The sequence below is a fragment of the Centropristis striata genome, chromosome 4 (assembly GCF_030273125.1).
Source record: "Centropristis striata isolate RG_2023a ecotype Rhode Island chromosome 4, C.striata_1.0, whole genome shotgun sequence".
Classification (NCBI taxonomy): Eukaryota; Metazoa; Chordata; class Actinopteri; order Perciformes; family Serranidae; genus Centropristis; species Centropristis striata.
This window is the reverse complement of record NC_081520.1, coordinates 2056170-2079333: the sequence shown is the minus strand read 5'-3', so window position 1 is coordinate 2079333 and position 23164 is coordinate 2056170. Positions and strand designations below refer to the sequence as shown.

At 38.2% G+C, this 23164-nt stretch overlaps 1 protein-coding gene across 1 annotated transcript in view; it reads right to left on the bottom strand.

The window, feature by feature from the left end:
• pik3cb (phosphatidylinositol-4,5-bisphosphate 3-kinase, catalytic subunit beta) overlaps window positions 1-23164 on the bottom strand; it is a 117320-nt gene that overhangs the window by 75659 nt on the left and 18497 nt on the right. The window contains exon 2 of the mRNA XM_059332038.1: window positions 17118-17197. The gene's annotated coding sequence lies outside the window, so the exon portion shown is untranslated. The remainder of the gene's footprint in view (window positions 1-17117; window positions 17198-23164) is intronic.

The window sequence follows — 23164 nt, the reverse complement described above, 5'->3', positions numbered from 1 at the left end:
CCAACTTCAATGCCTTCGTTCCTCTGCAGGGATCAGTTTCATCTGAATTAAATCATCATCTTAGTGCTGTTTCCTTCAGCAAACAAGGATGCATCATGCTGGGAAATGTTAAAGGGGGAAGTGTCTTGAAACCAAACCCCCTGTAAAACTATTCTCACAGCCACGAAAGAACAGACTGTCTCCATGCATACTGTGTCTGAGAGGAAGCGTGAATGAAGTGATTGAGTGGGAGTGTGTGTGAGTGAAGCAAGGTTTGTGTGTGTGTGTGTGTGTGTGTGTAAATCAACCACATCCGGACAGCTAACAGCTAGCGCTCCATCATACCAACTACTTCCAGTGACACAGTAGCACATGCCCACTTCTCAGACAGGAAGCAATGACACTAGACAGGAAATAAGTGACAAACAACCAACCAGACCAAAAGTCCCTACGAGTCATTCATAAAAAAAAAAAAGAATCATGCTGATGGTAAGCTGAATCACTCGTTGAGCGCTTATTTTCATTCCTGGAGAGTTATTTTTAATAGTGTTTACTGCTTTCTAGTCAAGTCAACATGATCTTATCAGCTGGAGTCCAGAGAAAATAAATATCTTGCATGCATCGCTCGCATGTACATCAAAGTTTGTTTATGCACTGAGAGAATAAGAGAGAATCCATTATCAGCATCTCTTGGGATGAAAGGAGCATTTTAAATATAATCTAACAGAACCTTCATAAAGCGTTTTAGGAGCAACTGGCTACTATTGTCAAAATACTAAATCATTTCTTGTTCATTTTATTGATTTGATAATAATTTTGATTATCATCAAGAAAGCCATGGAAAATGTCTAGATATCAGCTCTTAAATTAAACTCTTATGAGCTATTTTTGTTGTTATCATTATGTTTGAATTTCCGGGAAATGCACATGTCAAAAATTCATGTCATTTGTGGAAAGTGTGAATACAGGTGTACCCTCCTATCTATATTTTCAGCTATCTTTCCTTTTTCTTCAGGAATGCCAGCATCCGTCTCATCAGTATGTCAGCTATCTCTGTTCCAGGCTGACTCAGATTCAATACAGATGGCCTGCCCAGCCATCTCATTGTTATTAGGTAGATGGCAGATGGATTACTGTACGACATTATGATGAATCCACCGAGACATTTGGAGCTGAGCAAGTTCTTCCTACTGCATTAACATTTAGATGTCACAACTCACCTGTGATCAGTGACCATTAATCCACTGTGACGCAAATGATGTCCACCACATTCCTTATCGTTACATCATAGGCAAGGAACAAAAGATCACACATCATCATCATCAATCTCTTGTGACAACTGTGCACCAAGACGTTAAAGTACCTCCATCTGTGACATCACGATGAGTCACTCTGTCAGATAGATTGTGACAGTGCAAGTCTGCACTGTGACTATATTAAGTTTGAATGACATTAGAGGATCTAATGTGCACTCCCTGCCATCCATTTCTGCACCTACATCAGCTGAGTGGAGAAGCGATGAATCTGCACAATGCAGAATGCATAATCCCTCCAACAAGGCTCACTAATGGCAGCACAGATGAACTGATTGTAAGTCGTAGTGTGCACTGCAGCTGTAAAAACAAAAACATATGTAGGATGGTCGGATCTGCATCTTCTGTGCAAGTTGTAACTGTGTGTGCATATGCATGAATGCATGGCCTGCATGGGCGATTATATGATTATTTCAGGTCCATTACGGTGATCAGCTGTGAGCATATTTACTCGATTAAACATGTCGGAAATGTGCGTGACTACAGCCAATCAGAGTCGACCTTTTCCTGCTACACTTCTGTTTGTAAGTTGCCGGAGAAGTAAACAGAAAGACTGAACGTGGAGCTAAACGCGGAGCTGAGCGCAGCGAAATAGATGTCAGCCATGACTTGGAGCAATAACAGGTGAATGTTGGAAAAGAGGAAATTACAATCTATCCAGCGCTGTACAGAGAGAAAACTAACATTCACAGCACGGCACTTCACACACAGGTATGGTGCATTCAATAATGTCGGAACGGCTATGGTGCATTCAAGAGCATGGGACATATGAAAACTTACAAAGAAACAAGTTATTACTGAATAGAACTTAGTGCAATAAACAAGTTAACGAAACATTAACAGCGTGGGCTTTCTAACAACAAAAAAATCTGTTTAATCATTTAAAGAAGTACCACTCAAGTGATTATGCGGAGATCATGAAAATGTGAGCAGAGTCTGCACACAGCCTGCCAGCACACGTAGCATTAGCAGTTCAGCCACTGCTAGCAGAACTAATCTCTTGTTTCTTTAGATTTCAGTACAGATGCTTTAAAACTGTCTGTTTAAAAAGAAAAATCGTGATAATAATTGAGATCGGATGACCTTATTTTTTGCCATATCGCAGAGCCCTAACTGAATAATAGCGATACTTTTGCAAAAATGATATGAATTGTCTTGTGTTCATTGCACAACATCAAACAGTTGTTCGATTAAATAAAACAATCATTTTCTGAAATAAATATATTCATATGAGAAAAGAATAACGAACATTACATCCTCGCGTGGAGCAAGGATCACAGTGCAAATTTGAACTACATCGATATATGCGATATGGTCTAATTCAATATCACATTTAAAAAAATATCAATATATTTTTTATATCGATATATCGCCCAGCCCTACTACAGGCCTATGAGTGATGCCACAACAGTTTAATCCTCAAATGTGCACTTAAATTATTATGTGAATCAATTACAACTGAATCTCCAAATATGCATTTCAGACATTTATTGATGGAAATAAAAAAAAAAGTCTAATTCCCCTACTGTATATGACAGGCATGACTAACCTGTGTGGGAGCAAGCACACAGCCCTTTATGTCTGTTTGGACTTGCCTGTTATATGTTATATTGTCCTATAGCTCCAAGATCATCTCTGGGAGTTTGTTTATAGAAAACACCTGCAGTGACATAACTGACTTGGGTGTGAACAGAGCTCATTTCAATAGTGCACAGAAAGCAAAAACTCAATCACTCACCACTTTCGAATAGAGAACAAGGCAACATTCATTTGCTTTCAAGTCAGATGTCTCGCAACCACTTAAACCACTTTAAGACCAAGCGTATTACGTCCTGAACTTCCCATGTCGAAAACATGACCTCACAAGTTTCACTTAAAGGAAGCATTAGTTTGAACCTGCCTGGAACACACGGTTCGTCCTGAATGGTGTGATGCATGAGCGCCAATGTGTGTGTTGTAACAACAACAGAGTCACTGAAACTAATGTTGTCTAATAGTCCTGCAATAAATGCTACCTTCATGAAGGTTGAAACTAGCCTGGGTATACCCAGACTGCCTTGCGCGCTCGATATAATTTCGAACTGCCAAGGGGTCTGGCAACCAGAGAGGTTTCTTAGCCCTGTTTTAGGTCCTTGAATGGTCCTTGAATGCACCGCATGCGCACTGATCGGCTCAGAGCAAACATCGGCTGAACGATCTGCAGTGTGTGCGTCTACTGAGCCGTGAGTTATGATGTTACTTCTGTGTTATATTCTGTTGATGTTTGTGTTGATTAATGAGTTTCTTCTGATGACTTAGCGGTAGTTTTTGCTGTCAGTTTGTGAAATGTGACAACCAATTAGCCGCTAATAAGTGATTTGGAGCTATCCGCTAACTGGCAATAGCCTGAAAGTTTATGTTCCTATATTGTGAATTTCTGTTGATCATACATTGCATACTGAATGCTAATTGATCAGTGACAGTGAATGTCACTTATGTTGCATCTAAGCCTGTAGCTTAATGCTCATTTTGGTTTAATTGATTAATGCTGACTTGAATAACTAATCTTGAGCTGTTTTTCATATGTTAGCTGGTTAGAGATATCTAGCTCAGTACATTTTATGCCTAAGTTATCCTTTATTTTCTAATCAGTCTATATTGTTGTGTTTGTATTGCAGCAACCACACACTCACCCAAGTGCCGATAAAACCGTTAGAACTTTATTAAAAGGACTCTGCCTCTTATTAATGCACTGAGGTGAACATTACAACAGTGTCCTGACTCGACACCCTGAAGCGATTGCTGCCACCTAAGATCCTCATACAGTCAGTCTGTCATACAATCAGGTCAATACTACTCACATCACAACAATCAAAAACCAGAATCCTTCCAACAGCAAAATATGGTCCCATAAAGACATATTCTGCACTGGCAAACTGACTCGGTTTATGAGATTAGACTAGCAGTTGACAAATCCCTCTACGGTGCCAAATTATACCTTCATCACACAGATTTGCTGATGGCTGACACTGCAATTCAGTTCAGTCCTTCTGGTTTGTCTGCATTTGTTTGTGCAGTATTGTCTGCTATGTATGTGCCACTTCAAGCTCCATGTGCTGAACAGAATCACAGGTTAATTTAGGATACAGAACTTGCATCAACATGAGGATGGTGTAATGAGTAAAAAAAAGCAACAAGAGCTAAATGTGCTGTTTTCATTCACTTCACCGAGAAATCATCAGTTTCCCAGAATCACACAATGTGAAAACCCTCAGAGGTTTAACAAAGCAGACAGAGAGTTAAAGTAGAGCATGCACAGCAGAATGCCATTCAGGATTCCAATTGTGATAGCTAATTGTGAAGTAGATGAAGTTTAGATGTGCAGGCTCTTCTTTAACTCTTCTTTTCGGAGTTTGAGTTGCACTCTTTTTGTTGCTGTACACAATGGGCCAAAATTTAAAACTTGAATAAAATCACGGGCCAACATTGAACAAATAAACCTTTTAATATATACCAAACATGTTTTGCTTTAACATTAAATATGGAACCAGCAACGCTTATAAACATACAATATATAACTAAATAGTGCAGACATGCAAAATCAAATTTCAAATAAAAAAACACATCAATGTAATTAATTTATTAAATAAAAATTAAATAAAAATCGTATGCCTCTTTTCTATTTGCATCCTTCTGATTTAAATATCAAAATAAAGTTTTTCAACAGGTTAATACATTTAAAAACAAAATAACAATAATAAATCTAGTATTAGCGGTAAATGTGCCGTATAATACCGGCGGGTCAGCTTTTATAGTACAATAATAAGATAATAATTTGATATTGGCTTGCCAAATTTGGCCCGCGGGCCAGAGTTTGGCACTCCTGCTGTAGGGCAAACATGTTCTTATATAGCTGAGCGCATTTCATACAGAAGAGGTAATAAAGTGGCAGATAGTTACTAGACACCACATCATGACAGCAGTGAAACATCTAATGTGTTTTTTTTTTTTAACCTGAGGATTACAAAGTAAGGTGAGGAGAGGTGAGGAATAAAGGGAGCGTGAGGAGTGAATGGGTTTATGAGATAATAATAATGTTGCATTAGTAACCATGGCAACATCTTATAAAGAACATCAGTTAGCTTACATTACACGACAGTAAAATATTGCAAAACAAAAGCACAACGATGAGCGTCAAAGAGTTGTGATCATATTGTTGATAATTGGAGAATAATAATAATAAAAATGGATTATGAGTTCATCTTATTAGCTTTCCTCTCTGTGTGTGCCACACATCGCTACCGTGCTGCTGCTGATTCTCACATTTCTGCCCAAATTCAACCCAGAATGCTCTATGTTTTGGTTCGGGCTGTGTTCTCAGCTGCACCTGGAAGAGAACCCAGAACCCCATTTTTTTTAGAGGACCAGATTTTGTTTGAGCGTTCCCACCAGCAGAAATCAAAGACTATCAGAGAAAACCAGAAGAGTTTGTTTCAAGTGGACCAAAGAGCTAATTTTTTTCCAGGAAAGTTGTCACAAACACTCAGTTCTTAATACTGCAAATGCATGTTAGGATCATTCATAATAGTGATTATACAGACATTTATTTATATTTATATTCTTCAAGAATACTACAAAAACACAAAACTGAAAAATGCAGAAATGTACAAGTTAGCTAGAAATGTTCTCTTGTTTCTTACAGCTGTACACACACACACACACACACACACACACACACACACACACTTGTACTTCTATCTTTGTGAGGACCCGAATAGTGAATTCCCTTGCAAGGTTATAATAGTTTTGAATTATTCATTAGTTTTAGTTTTAATTTTGTTGTGATTTTTTTGTTTTCAAATTCAGTTAGTTTTAATGAGTTTTCGAGTGACTTTGTTAGTTTTAGTTTAGTATTTATTTTTTTGAAATGCTATAGTTTTAGTTTAGTCGTTAGTTTTATTTTTTTTTGTAATGGGGTATTTGTTGGGTGGGAGATTAAAAGAGGTCACAGTAAATTTTGCCTTTATGTCCTTTGGTTTATCAATCTTTATTATGTATGAAAAAAGTTGCACAAGACGAAAACAAAGGACATTTTCACTATGATTTTAGTTAGTTTTGTGAGGACCGGCCAAAATGTCCTCACTTTGCAAAAATGCTCTCACTCTGTTGGTTAAAAATGTGTTCCGGTCCTCACTATGTAGGAGGAAGAACACACACACACACACACTACAGGTGAAGGTTGAATGTGAGGTCATGCAACGAATATAGAACAAGTGGAGGGAAGTGACAGAGAGGAAGAAAAACCAACATGTGTGGTCATTTTGTGATGGATAACGAGAGAGAAAGATGAGAGAAGAGAGCAGATACAATGTGTGACTGTAGTGCGTGGACCGAACTGGGCTGGCCTCCACAATAGGCCTCTGTTTTTGGCAAGTGTGTGTTTGTGTGTGTGTACGTGCGTGCCAGCGAGGACAGTCCCGTGCCCTGCACAAACACTGCCCTTGTGTTGCCCTTGCCCCCATTAACCCTCAAAACCGACCCCCCGCCCTCTCTACACACACACACACACACACACACACACACACACACACACACACACACACACACAAAGCCCTACCAGCTCCGCCTCACAGACCAACACACACACACACACACACACACACACACTGAGCTCTAGTAAAAAAGGCTGCAGGGGGGCAACAGGGTCACATGGTGCTGGTCACACATTACCCCCCCTACAATAAACAACCACACTCACATGGCTTACTGTATTTTGTAGATCTGTAGCTTCAGGTTGCACACTCACACCTTCAGTAGCATCGATACACACACACACACACACACACACACACACACACACACACACACACACACACACACACACACGCAAACAAGGCCACAGGGGTCAATGCCTCCACAAATGCAAATAAGCAGCTGATATTACAGTAAATACACACCAAGCTTCCTGAAAGACACGCAAGCAAAGAGCCCAAACATAGCTGGTGTTTAGCATACCTTTACTGAAAAGCAACTGTATGCAAACTCTTATCACAGCCACATATTACTATTCAAAGCAAGCTCTGATACATGCAAACACACTGCAGGCTCCAGGAAGTCTGACAGGGAAAGGAAAAGCCACATATGTAAAGTTTGACATGCCAATCTGATTCTGTTGAATAGTGAATTAAAATGATGCAAAGGGGAAACCCACAAACACGACCACTTGTTTTGTTTTACAATAATAAGTCCTACTCTTCTATAAATACAGCTGATGTCACCAAACTAAAACATCTACTTTTAAATCGAGGTGGGGGAAAATTAATACTGCATGGTATTGTGATATTTTATCGATTCATGGCCGCCAAGTATCGATATTTAGTGTTCAGATAAGGCCTAGTCTATAACCCACATTTCTGTCTGATTATCGATTATGGACCGTCACTGCATTGATGCAGAATCATCCACATCTGGATTGCGATGCATCGATTATACAATTATTTTCAACACCCCTAACTCACCAAATTGCAAAAAGCTTAAAATCGCAATAAATCATATCGTGACTCAAGTATCGGGATAAAATCGTGTCGTGGGGTCGATACGCTGCACTGTAAAAAAGCCAACTTGTAATTTTTGGCCTAAAACAGTGATTTAAGCTGGTAAAACTTTAGTAAAACTTTTAATTTAGGGCAATAATGTAAGTTAGCACAACAAAGGAAGCCAGTTGTCTGCTCAAAAACAAGTTGGTGAGTTGTTGTTACTTATATCTTTAAGTTGGGGTTCAAAACAAGGGACAATAGTTCTGATAACTCTTATTTCTTTGTTGTGAAATGCGGGAAAGCGGTGAAATTCGGTCATTAGCGAAAGCTAGCGGCTAACTGACGCTAGCAGCTAACTGATGCTAGCGGCGCTGCTTGTTACAGCTACTAGAGTAGCCATTAGCGTATCAATGCTAACTCAAAATTGTGGTCGCAACATTAGCTGACATTTCATAGTGGCGTTACAATCGTGCCAATTCAGCACATTGCAGAAGTTAGCAGAAGTAAGGATTAAAAGTTATTACAATGTAAAATTATAAGTTAGTACAATTTACAGTTGAGTTGACAAAAATCTGAATTCAACTTATTGTCCAACTTAAAATTCTATCGAAGTTTGTTGCCTTGAAATTTTGAGTTCACCCAACTTTTCTTTTTTTGCAGTGTGATTCACACCTCTACTGTTAATACTATATTACAGGCAACTTCGTCCCTTTAAAAAGGATTATTTGGATATATATATATAAATATATAATATGATCACAGGAGATGTGCAGGTGGCTGGGATGCTTCTGATGCGGAGAAGATTGTGAACTAACAGCTGTTCTATGAAGCTGACATGAGGATTAGCCTTTGTTCCATTTGACACAACAGCTTCCTCTTTTTTTTATTTTTTATAAAAGGACAGAGGACGCCTTCCTCGGAAACTCTGACAGAGGAAACAATGAACAGCTATCATGAGGGAGTGAACATGTTGTGGGCATGTTTTTCTTTTCTTGAGGTAAACATTTTTCCATTTAACATCTTATGACTATATCTACAGAACGTCTTCACTCAACACTAACCAGTCCAGTCCCATGTTACAAACAGATATCACAAACACTGAGAAAAAAACTAAACAACTGGCAGTCAGTATCGGGAAAAAATTCAAGGTATTTGTCCTGTAAAAAAACAATGAAGGGTGCAAAAGAACTCCTGAGGCTGTGTATGAAAATGTCTCCCATTGAGGGTTGAAATCCTGCACATTACATTACACACTACATAAAACTGCATTTTCTACTTTGACAATGATATAGAAAATAATCCTGATTCCAGCTGCAACTACAGATTATTTCCTCGACGGTAAAATATAAAATGCTCATAACAATTCCCTAAAAGCCAAGGTGACATCTTCAAACTGTTTGTTTTGTCAGACAAGCACTCCAAAATCCAAAGATATAAGATATAAGATAGAAAACATTCACATCTGAGAAGCTGAAGGGAATTATTTGGCTTGTTTGGTTTAAAATGTCTTTTAATAAACTAATTGATTATTCTAATTCAGTGTTTTTTTCAAAATCAAACAAAATCAATATAACCTCTAAAGAAGATGCTGAAGAAAATGGTGATCTAACTCGGGTTATCTGGAAACTCTGAGCTTGTTTGAAGTGAGGAAAAACTCTTGGTTTTCCGTCCCAGAAAGGGAGGCTACCTGAGCTCTGGCTGGGTTGCCGCGGTAACTGACTCCTAACCTTCTTGCGAGCAGGTTTTCTTCAACATACTTGGAGTTTCTCTGTGTCTCCTCCCTCTTTTAGAGACAGACGTGCCGTTTCATTTCCTCATTAATTCAGAGCATCAAAACACATTAATCAGCAGGTTACTGTGTGTCACAATCACAACATCCTGTTTGGAGATTAGTTTGTTACTCAACGACTGTGTAAGGTTAACACTTTTATGCACATGTGTCATGTCTTTGAACCCTCCACTCTGACACAGGCTCTTTTCATACTCTGCAAATTAATATGCAGGTTTTCTATAAAACACCCCGTCTCACAGCCTTATGTCAGGATTTTTCCTCACCATCTATAATTTATCTCGACTACATTCTCCGGCCTGACATCTGAAACATACCATAACATAACGTGCTCTCACATCAGAGCACATTATATGCAATGCATATTTTTTAAGAGTTTTTTTTTTTGTTTTTTTTTAATAATATCGGCAATGCAGAGCATATCAGAAAAGCTCTAGTTTGCAAAGAGTCAAAAGGAAAGTGACCCTGGCACTGAAACAACTACTGCACATTGTATTTTTTTTAGTGTATATCATTCAGATTTTTAAAGAAATTATCTGTAAAATAACTGTTGTTTAATAAGAGTGGTTCACAGTTATTTTATGGTACGTGTTTGGCAACTTTTGCCGTTTGTTTTTGTGTTTTGTTTTAACAGTGTGGATCAGAACAGAAACGTATTAGTGATATTTTATGTATAAATAGTTGCCACCAGTCCTAATCTGCATGGAGACAGAACTATAGGATGGTTTACAACCACAGCAGAGGATCGGGACGGACAAGTCCAGCAGCAACAACGAGCTGATTGAGGTTGTTTAAGGTCACTGGCAGCAGCACAACTCACATCAATGAGATTCTTCAACAATGGGAATTGATTTTTTTTAAATCCCAGCATGTCACACACACACACAGCTGCTGATTATATCCCAAAAACAGTGCTAAGACGGGAAAAGGGACGGATAAAAATAACGCTGAGCTGTCATGAATATAGCGGGGACGGCTCCCACACACACACACTGCTCATTTTTCAGCTTTGGGCTCCCAGCAGCTTGTCAAACCAACATTTATCTCCCTCATATACAAAAGGGCCACACATTGGCACTGAATGACACACACAAGCCTGGAAGTGGGAGACTTTTCTTGGCCCCGGCTGTCATCTGGCTATAGGGGTGACTGGGTTTGCTGGGAACACTTAGCGGCGGTAAATGACACGCCGATGTCCGCCTCTCCACTTTATACATGCATCCATCTGTCTGGGCCGCTCCACTCTACACACACGGCCCGGCCACAGCCTCCCTGTTCTGTTTAACTATTAATATACAGCACACACAAGCCAATCTTATCCACTAATACATCTGTTGTTACAGCACAACTTGGTGGTTGACGTGACGCTCAATTTTTGTGTTCCCAGTGACAAATATTACAAAAATTTGATAATATTTCATTAAAATTAATGTTTTAATATGCAGTTCATTCTTCTACATCTAATCCATCTGCAAACAATGAGTATCGTTCTTCAACTATGCAAATATTCTGTTTTGAACATGACATTTGTCCACCGGTGCAACTGTCCTAGGTAGCATTACTTATCTTAAAACAACTGCAATTTAATGAAAAATTAATCTAAATACATTAAAATACTTGAATGCATGTCATACGAATGTTTACTTAATGAATCTAGAGGATATAAGTGTTAAGGTCCCTATGTAGAGTTATTATGACACATTATGACTGGTGTCCTCCTGGAGCAACGCCATGATGTAGATATAAAACAGGCATTAATGTGACCAGCCCATTACTGAGAGGGGTCCTTCCAGAACCAGGAAGGACAGAAGAATCTCTGGACACAAGATCACTTCTGTCTCAAATATTTTCATAATATTACTATTTCCGTGCAGTGTTGGAACTGGTGGTCTTAAGGTAGTCCTTTGGTACAACGCAGTTTAAGTATTATACTTTTCTGTTTAACTATTAATACAGCACACACAAGCCAATGTTATCCCCAAATACATCTGTTGTTACAGCACATGTGAGTAAATCTTTGCTCTCCGTCTAAAATTAGTTAAGCGAAGCAGGGCGAGTTCTATTGTCCGGCTGAAAACACAGGCTCTTCTGATTATACCCTGTAATGCCCCCGGGTAGCCAGGTCGCTGCCATAAGGAGAATGCCACCCAAACATGAGCCAAAGGGCAGGGTTTCCTAGGATTGTGTGAGTGAAAAGTTATCAACATGCTGCTTGATGTGAATACTGAAAGCAGTAGAGACTAGGGATGAAACCTGCCAACACCATTATCTATAATGTTCAATTAATCTATTAATCGCTATGTTTTTTTAATACATATACTCCAGTATGGATACATTGGATAAAGCTACAGTTTGCAAACTGAAAGTTGTAAAAACAATTATAAAACACACAGAAAATCAAGAGGATTCATTTGAGCAAAACTAGCTTACTGTATCAAATCTTGCTAGCATGAATTACTGAGTTTAATTTGATCAAGAACACATTTAAATATGAAGATTACTGTGAAAACTAACCTCATGCCTCTTCAGGGGCTAAAACATAAACCATTGAACTCCTTGACGTTATCTTTACAGTTTAATCTCACTTGAGTTAGTTTTACAATCAACAGGTAGTTTCTTTTCGTCCTTTCAAAATAAAAAGCGTCCACTATTAAAACAGGCTTTTGCATAGTACTGTTTATAGGGGTGTGCCATATCGTATCGTTCACAATAATATTGGTATATTTTTTTTATGGTTAAAAAAATGCATATCATGATATTGGCAACATTCCTACTTCTTGCTGTAGTGGTTGAAGTTGTTTTAATCACAAAAAGCTACTTACTCCCTGTAGCTAAACACATGCAGCTTTCAAAATAAGAGCACGGTGTGTTAAGAGAATCCACCACAGAAATTACAAGAAGACTGTCAAAATAAGATGCCTTAAATAAAACATACAAGAACCTTTATTCTCCTTTACAAAATGTCATTAAAATATGCCCCCGGAACCCCTCAATGGTTATTTTTATTATTTGCTCATACTCAAGAGTCAAGAGTTCAGACTAAAAAAAATCATATTTTCTATATCTTTTTAAGTATTTCCTAATATTGTCAAGAATATCGTTATCGCCAAAATAGCCTGCAGTATCGTGATATTCTTTTAGGGCCATATCGCCCAGCCCTAACTGTTTATATACATTTTATTTTGCCCATGTATGCATGCAGCGATTAATCGATGAATTGATCGTTAACGTTATAGATAATATAATATAAATAGTACTGTATACATGTATTGAAGTGCTTCTCTCCTTGGCTGTAGTTGCCCAGCGAGCTGACGAGCAGACCTTTTTTTAGAGCAGATGTAGTGATTGGATGAATGGCACATGTGAAATTAACCATTAAGATACTGAACTGTGGCGCTCTCAGTACTACTGACCCAGTTTATGGCTCCAGCCCTGGTTGTCACAAGTAATGAACAAACCATTCAGCACTTGATAAGCAGCAGCACAATGTGAGAAAAACTGTAAAAAAAAATTGAAAAAAGTTTGGCAGCAAACATAAATAACGTTAAATAACCGTAAATTACTTTTTTATAAAAACAAAATTGTATACATAAAATTTAAGTTGCCTTAATTTTACATTAATCAATATGTATGTTTTTTTTTTTTTTTTTTTACATAGAATTCAGTGTAATTTATCATAAAAATCATTAAGCAATTGAATAATACTGTAAAAGTAATATTTATTAATGTCCCATCAAATGTCCCCAGTATCTATAATGTCCAATTATATTACATATGCAGTCATGGTAAAAAATATTAGACCATTGTTTTCTTCAAATTCTTGTTCATTTTAATTCCTGGTACAACTAAACATATATTTATTTGGACAAATATAATGATAACAAAGACAGCTCATGAGAGTTGAATTTAGGAGCTGATATCTAGCCATTTTCCATGGCTTTCTTGTTAATGATTTTGGTAAATATCAAGAAAACCAAGAGGGAAAAAGGATCATTTTTACATGACCATGAATACAAGAAAACCCCTGTATAATAATACAGTATTTTTTTTTTTTTTTTTTTACAGTGTAGGGCATTTGTGCTACATTCATGTGCTGCAAGAATAATCTGAAAAATGTTTCTTCCCGTTTATATCTAATGGTTGACCTGATGCATTGAATTTGCTCTTAATTATTATGCAAATACTTGAAACGAGAGCAAGACTGATGGATCAGTCAGCCAATATATATCTCTATCTATCACGTGTAGTTCAGAAAGAACATATAATGCACCTTGCTTTGTTTTTGGTCATTTTGGGTGCTTTTTGGGCTTTATTTGACAGTGGTAGAGAGGCATCAAAGGGGAAGACCTGCAGGAAAAGGGTCCGAGCTGGGTTCGAAGCCCTGCTGCTTTTAAGGACTAAGTCAGAAACAATATTCAACCACATCATGACTGAGAAAAATGTAGAGTTTTAACAAAGTAATGGCTAATGTGGCTGAAAAACAACAAAAGAAGGTCTACAAAGTGATGCTTGATATATAGAGTCCAATCCTTATTCACAAGCATTAATGTGATTTTCCATATTATTATTAGATTATTTCATGTAGAAGTTACCATGCCTTCTCACATCTTGCTAAGCATTGGCTACTGTCAAGACAAGAGTGTACACATTTATGAATTGTGTGTGTGTCTGTGTGTGTGTGTTGGGGGGCAGTCTGTCCTGTCCTGTTGAATCTTGCTTCAATGTTTCTATTTATCTATTTTATATATTGTCTCTTTGCCTTGTTCTGTAATTTTACTTAATCATTTTCTTTTTTTATACTCATTTTCTATGTATTGTTCGATCAACCTGCCCAGGGACTACAGGTGGAAAATAGCAATCTGCTAGAACCTGCTAGCCACAATGCATATTCTCTTGTTGTACAAGATTAATGTTTTATTGTGCGCTGTCCCTGTTTGAAATAAATAAATTACAATTACATGAACACAACACAGTTGGTATGAATGGACTCCATGAGGGCTCAGACCCCAAATCCAGTGGCTGGACATGTGGATTCAGCCATTCAGGCTCAAAGACTCTGAAAGTTCTGCAGCCGGCACACATGCCATGGTGAGGAAGCCCAGCTAAGAATAAAACTAAAAACCAGAGTAAACACGGTCTCACTGCCTCCTCCTCTCAGGTGTAGTGCTGTATTAATATGGCAGTGCAGGTGCAGCTGACATCTATATGCATAACAAAACACATTTCCTGCTGTCAGTCAGTGCCGGTGGCCAATAACACCAATAATCAGCTCAGAGGAAGCCCACCTGTGCTCTCTTCCTGCACTCCTACTCAAATGTGGAAAAAACAGGCCTGATCCAATTACCCGCGCTATGTTCTGTCTCCGGTGATCTTCAGAGCAGAGGAGGTTTAATGCCACAGCAACATCATCACATAGCTTCTCATAAGGCAAATGAGGAACGTCTGCACTGACTAGAGATGGGAATAATTCATCTTAAATGTTAAGAATTTGGTCGATCACATGGAATTCTTAATTGATCTGTGTATTTTTTTTATCACTGCATGCATACATGGGCAAAATAAAAGATATATATACAGTATTATGCAAAAGCCTGTTGCCATGAGGTTAGTTTTCACAGTAATCTTCATATTTAAATGTTATTTGTGTTTAAATAAGTTTTGGATCAAATTAAACTCAGTAATTCATGCTAGCAAGATTTGATACAGTAAGACTTTCCTATTACTGCTATGCAGATGACACTCAGCTCTATCTGTCATTTCCTCCTGATGACCCATCGGTCTCTGCTCGGGTCTCTGACTGCCTCTCAGACATAGCCACTTGGATGAAGGCACATCACCTCCAGCTGAACCTTTCAAAAACTGAAGTGCTGGTCCTCCCTGCTAAACCCACAATACACCACAACATCAACATCAAGATTGACTCCCTGTGTCTTGCCCCCACCAGGTGGTGCGAAACTTAGGGCTGATGATTGATGACCAACTCACCTTTTCCAGTCACGTCGCCTCAGTTACCCGGTCATGCCGCTTTGCACTTTACAACATCAGAAAAATCAGACCTTACCTAACTCAACATGCCACTCAACTCCTGACACAAGCTGTTGTCATCTCAACACTTGACTACTGTAAACCTCCTGACAGGCTGCCAGCCTGCTCAGTAAAACCGCTTCAGATGATCCAGAACGCGGCGGTGCTCCTGGTCTACAACCAGCCAAAAAGGTCACATGTCACTCCGCTGCTCATCCAGCTCCACTGGCTACCTGCTGCAGCCTGCATCATTCAGATCTCTAATGCTGGCCTACAAAGTTGTCTCCGGTACTGCTCCTACCTACCTGAACCTGATTCAGACATATGCTACCTCACGACCGCTGCGCTCTTCCAATGAACGGCGCCTGGCTCTGCCCCCCGTTGGTCCAAGGCAATCCAGACTCTTTGCATTTCTTGTTCCCTGCTGGTGGAACCACTAGCAGTTCCTACCAGAGCAGGGGCGTCCCTCTCTACCTTTAAAAACCCCCTGAAGACCTTCAGAGAGCATCTTCTCTCCTAGCAACACACGACAACTCTACTCCTCAAAGAATTGTCACTAGCATTTATTGATGCACTAATAGCTCTTATTGCACTATACCTTGATTGTTTGCTTTTACTCTTCCTGTAAGTCACTTTGGATAAAAGCGTCTGCTAAATGACTAAATGTAAATGTAAATGTAAAGACAGTTTTGCTCAAATTAATACTTTTGTATTTCTGTGTGTTTTATAATTGTTATTGCAACTTTCAGTTTGCAAATTGTAGCTTTATCCAACTTAATTCTCAGCTCATTGGCTTATTTACGTACGGCCACAGAACTGAACGATCGGCGTGTTTCAGTTCAGTGATACTGATACGCAGTCAGAGATAAAATTACAATCAATACATAAATCGATTAAAAATTCCACATGATCGACCACAGTACGTACAGTATTAGGGCACAATTATTTTACTGTACTCAGGACACACTGTTAAATAAAACAGCCCAAAGTCTGGACACAGCAACTTGGGTATAACAACTCAGATCAGATGGAAGACATGTGGACCGGTACAAGAGACAAGAAAGGCAAGAAGAAGATTCTGATCATTTTTATGCAACGCATGAGCTGTAGTGACGCGTTGAAAACAGAAAACGGCTCAGCACCTATTATGTTGTACTGTCCGGACAAGTTCCACAGTCATTGAGCCAGTTAGGAGGATCCAGAACATCACAAATGATGCAGAGAGAGTGGACTGAGGTGGTCTGACATGAAAATAAAGCCTGCTGGCTGACTTCCACGCATTCCCCGCCTGTCAGGACGAGGCCTACTCTTCCAGATTCCAGCCAAGTCAGCGCTCCATTCCTCCTCTCCCACACACACACACACACACACACACACACACACACACACACACACACACACAGCAGCAGCATCACAGGTAAAGTAGGTCAAGATAATTACAAGATACAGCATGCTCTCTCTCTCTCTCTCTCTCACACACACACACTGAGGTTTTACCTGCTGTTTCCTAAAGTCTCTTATTTCCTGTGCCTCTGCTCCTTGCTGGGGGTGTCTGGATAGCGGCTGGGATACTGCATCTGGAGGACGAGAGGACAAATTAACCGTTATGGGAGGAGGACGAGGAGGAGGAGGAGGAGGAGGAGGAGGAGGAGGGGAAACCACCACCTGTCTTGGAGCTGTTTATGCAAGTGTTCATTCTGCATGTAAAAAGAAGTTGACAGGTAAAAACCACGTTGTTTTTAGAATGCAATATTTTCGCCTATTGCATAAGAATATTTCTGCACACGTTCCAAGGGTCTTGGTGTCAAGTCATTTTTATTAGAGGTGAATTTAATCTTCAGATCTCCAGCTTTCAGATGATGTCACCACTTCTATGTGGCATTTATTTTTGACCTGCTATCTCCCCCTAAAAATCCACTGCCCCAACTCCCAAATTATCGATAAAAATGGGGCAGAATGATAAAGATTAAGATAATAAATACACTGCAAAAAAAGAAAAGTTGGATGAACTCAAAATTTCAAGGCAACAAACTTCGATAAAATTTTAAGTTGGACAATTAAACTAAACATTTTAAGTTTTGTTTTTGAGTTTGCTCAACTCTGAATTGTAGTTGTACTAACTTATAATTTTACATTGTATTAACTTTTAATCCTTACTTCTGCTAACTTCTGCAATGTGCTGAATTGGCACGATTGTAACGCCGCTATGAAATGTTAGCTAATGTTGTGACCACAATTTTGAGTTAGCATTGATACGCTAATGGCTACTCTTGTAGCTGTAACAAGCAGCGCCGCTAGCATCAGTTAGCTGCTAGCATCAGTTAGCCGCTAGCATCAGTCAGCCGCTAGCATCAGTTAGCCGCTAGCTTTCGCTAATGACCGAATTTCACCACTTTCCTGCATTTCACAACAAAGAAATAAGAGTTATCAGAACTATTGTCCCTTGTTGTGAACCCCAACTTAAAGATATAAGTAACAACAACTCACCAACTTGTTTTTGAGCAGACAACTGGCTTCCTTTGTTGTGCTAACTTACATTATTGCCCTAAATGTCAATAATTTATATTTCCAAGTTTTACCAACTTAAATCACTGTTTTAGGCCAAAAAATACAAGTTGGCTTTTTTGCAGTGTTGGTATAAAGTGAATGATTTAACATTGACTTGCTCTGGGAACCAAGCAGACAGGGTTGGCTCTATAAGTGAGAGACTCCCTGAACACTGAGTCTGCATCACCTGATGTAAGCTCCAGACCCCTGGAGGCCCCAGCTCCCTATCATTCAAGATAAGACAACAGACAGTACAGAGCTCGGAGCGGCCCCCCTGACCCCGGCCCTCTGTTCTTACCAGCTCCTCTTTCTGATACCTAATCATTTCCCTTCTACTCAAAGTCACTTTGGAGATAATTTTAGAAATGACTGAGAAAGCATATTGCCTCCACGAGAATATTCATCTGGAAAGCATTGTTTTTTAATTCTGGAAAGACTGAAAACAGTCAACTTTTGAAACAACAAGCAGATGTATCACAGCAGCATAATTTGAACACCATGCATGGAAAACAACAAGGCATGATTCACCTTTTCCATTTGTGGTCATGTGTTTCAGTTCTGAGAAGAAAACTAACCACAAGTATTGCATGTAACAACCGTCGATTTTGACAGCCTAAAGTGGTCGTCATGTATGATAGAAAACTAGCTTGTGCTTGTGTTTTGTGTTCAAGAAAATGGATGCTTCACACTAGGGGTGTGGCATATCGTATCGTTCACGATATCGGTATATTTTTTTTATGGTTAAAAAAAATGCATATCATGATATTGGCAACGTTCTTACTTCTTGATGTAGTGGTTAAAGTTGTTTTAAATCACAAAAAGCTACTTACTCCCTGTAGCTTAACACATGCAGCTTTCAAAATAAGAGCACAGTGTGTTAAGAGAATCCACCACAGAATTTACAAGAAGACTGTCAAAATAAGATGCCTTAAATAAAACATACAAGAACCTTTATTCTCCTTTACAAAATGTCATTAAAATATGCCCCAGAAACCCGTAAATGGTTATTTTTATTATTTGCTCATACTTAAGAGTCAAGAGTAAATTTTTCTGTATTTGGCAACTGTTGAGATTTGCACTTCAAACTACATTTTTTAGATTTGTAATTATTTATACAGACTACAAAAAAAAACCCATATTTTCTATCTTTTTAAGTATTTCCTAATATCGTCAAGAATATCGTTATCGCAAAAATAGTCTGCAATATCGTGATATTCTTTTAGGGCCATACCGCCCAGCCCTACTTCACACACATCTTCTCAGCAGCACAATAAGATTTATCCATCACCATTTGAGGGATGGCCATCAAGATTAGTGTCGCCAATTCAGTGTTCAACCAAATGTCTCCCCTTGATGGTGTTGAATGATGGCCGAAAAGCATTTTGCACAACATTCTGAGCTCACATGATGGCCTTTTGTAATTTCAACGGTCAAAATGTGACGGTCCTTTAACGGATCGTAGGTTACAAACGTTTCTGTGAGAAAAAGTAACCTAAACAAAGCTTAAAATTGTGATATTTCTGTCAAAATCACTTTAATTTACATATCTCATTTAAAATTGCCTAAAATAAACAGTTTAAGATTACTGGATCCTGTTAAAAACATTAAATTCTGCTCCTCAGCGACACTTAATAATAATAATATTTTTTTCTATGACTGTAATTCAATATGTACATTATAGCAGATGGACAATATTTACTTTCCAATATTGTAAACAGTTCCATTCCATTTAAAAAATATTTTCAGAGGGTTAACCATTTATGTCAGGTATTCACTTATATCTTCTAAATAATAACGACTATGACAGAATAACTTAAAACACAACTTGTAGTCTAATCATTATGGCTTCATTCAGTAATGGCTGCGGGTGCGTCAGGCTTCTCAACAGTGCTACCTTGTAAAACATAAAATCCAAAGATGAAAAAACCAGAACAAAGGCTCATGACCTCTGTACGTGCAGACAAAGTGCCCGAGGCCGTCCATAGGCCTCTCCATCACTCCATCTGCCTCAAGTTCAAAGAGCTCCAGCTATGGAAAGCAAGACGTGACTTGAACTATCGGGTAAACAAATATACCGCGGGGGCAAAAACACACAGTGACGCCATGCACATTGATGACACGCAATGCACAAGCTCTGATTGAGGCCAGTAAACTTCCTGTTTTCCCCTGTGGTTAAGATGTTCTATCTTGTTTACCAGGGTGTGACACAGAAAGGCTCACAAAAACTTCTGTGGCCAGTGAGTGAGTGAGTGAGTGAGTGAGTGTGAGTGGGTCACAGCGATATTTATACACTGAGAGTTTCACCTCTTTCTAGAAAGTTCTCTTGAACCCTGTTCTTCTGAGAAAAGGGATTATGAAAGTTATTACATGCACATAACTACAGTAAAAAACCAAATGTGGGATGACAAGTTCCAGGAAGTTCAATGTTTAACACTATGATACAATCTCAGGGCAGAGACAGTCAATGTTTAACTCCCCAATTGGATTCAGCTCAAAGCATCACATGATCCACAGCAAGTGTGTGTGTGTGTGTGTGTGTGTGTGTGTGTGTGTGTGACAGTGTTTTTGTGAGGCAGTAAGACAGACGGAGGATTTAGAGCGGTTTGGTGATGACGTTTTTTGCTCGAGGGCCAACCCCAAAGTTAGCTCGGCCACAGTTTTCTGGAAACAACTGCACTCTGATGTCAATGGGTTTTGAGCTGAAAAAATGTGATTTAATAATAGATAGTAAGAAACTGACCGTGACAGATCCGTGAATTGACTTCTCTGAAGCCTGAAGCTTTTTGTGATTTCCCAGTAATGAAACATTCCTAAAGTCCAGTCAGAATATTCTTCTATTTCCCCATTAACAGACAATAGCTTAACACATGAAAATGGCTAAAAAAGTCTATGTTTCTTTAGAAAAGTGCATATGAGCTTCTCTTTAATGCAGCCTGTGTAAGTAAAAAGTTATTTTTTAAATCCTGCATTTGAAAAGCTGACATGGGGAAGTATAAATATCTACTACGACATATCATTACATACAGCAGAAGTGCAAGAGTTCAGACGTTTTATCCCATTGACGCCTAGAAAGCGGATATGTCGTTTTGTAGTATTTGTATAAGCTCTCAAATACTTCTTGAATTTCATTTCTATCTGCTACAGAGGCTGAAAAATTTATTATTTAGTAGAAGTGTTGACACTTCTGTTGAATTTCCAGAAAAACTTCAAGTTTTAGGGGCTTATTTTAAAATCGCCCAGAGGTTTTACAGGCGTTTTAGGCGTCAATGGGTTAATGAGCCATAATGGATTAACTGTTTAGAGACGTACCCAAACACTCAGTTGCAAACTTTATTTAAAGTTAGTTCTTCGAGTTTACTTACATAATTCAATGAAGAATAAAATAAGCTGTCTTAAAGCTGTTCTTTATTTAAATATTAAAAAGAATTTACCTTTGAAACATACTTTTCTTGAGGAGACCACAAAAATATACCCTTTACCATTGGAAAAAAAAAAAGCAAAAACAGGCATTATTATTGAAATTTGAACAGTCAAAATTTGACGGTCCTTTAACGGATCATAGGTTACAAACCTTTCTGTGAGAAAAAGTAACCAAAACAAAGCTTAAAATAGTGATATTTCTGTCAAAATCACTTTCATTTACATATCTCATTTAAAATTGCCTAAAATAAACAGTTTAAGATTACTAGATCCTGTTAAAAACATTACATTCTGAAGTCTTTTTACACAGAGCAGAGAGGAGAGGACAGGAGAGGCTGTTTACACAGAGCAGAGAGGAGAGGACAGGAGAGGCTGTTTACACAGAGCAGAGAGGAGAGGAGTAGAGGTTGTAAAAATGTAAATAGTTCAATATGTATAGCATGTGGAGACAATATTTACTTTTCAATATTGTGAACACTTGAAAAATTCCATTCCATTCAAAAAATAAAATTAAAATAAATTAATCCGAGAAATTCAACTTGGGTTTTTTTCTTTTGTTTTTATGATTTATGTCATTATAATTATATGTTATTCTGCGTTGAGTTGTTCACACTTCTAGCCAAGTGTGTGCTGATTCTAGACTCAAAAAAATGATTCAAGCCCTTCTTAGATGTGACACATTAATGTATTGTTTGTCTAATGAAAATATACCAATTAAAATCAAATCAAAAGTAGTTTAAGAAGTGTAACCTAAAATGTATTAATTGACTCCCCTGTCCTTCCCTTCAACCCAACAAGAATGACTTTCAGTTGTCCAATTCTATGTTTTTAGGTTGAACGAACACAATTTCTTTAAATACAATACATACATGTTTTTAATTTGAGTTCGACCAAATGTAAAAAAAGTGAGCTACATTAACTCAAATACATTATATTGCATCGATGCGCTTGTTTTGAGTTTGGGCTACATATATTTGTTGGATGGAAATTCTGCCCATAATTGAATTGAGTTCATCCAATGAGTTATTTTTTGGAGTGAAAAGAGCTGCAGGACTTCTTATATATTGCAGTTAAAAACCAGGCAAAAGAGGCAAAAGAGTAAAAGTTAACTTAAGTTAAGTTAAGTCATGGTCACCTAACATATATATAAAAATAAAAAAAAGCTCTTATTCTTTTCTCTTCTTTTCCTTTTTTAACATATAGCACTCCTTTAGCGATGACAGTTAGCTCTTAAAGTTATGTTTACTTGATTCCTATGGTCTATGTCTAGTACCTTCAGGTTGAATGCACTTATTGTACGAATACGAATATGAAAACTTTATTATCCACTGAGTGGAAATTCCTCTTTGGTTTCACCATAGACATGTCTCAAAACAAACAGAATAAATAGTAAAACAATAAAGAAAAACATTTCAAAGATAGACAAATATAAAATAGCCTACAGCAATAACTGTACTTCACACACCACCCATTCAAGTACAAAATTTCATAAAAGCACACCACAGTACAAATCAAGTTTACAAATGTAGGTCTAAGTCGCTTTGGACAAAAGCGTCTGCTAAATGACATGTAATGTA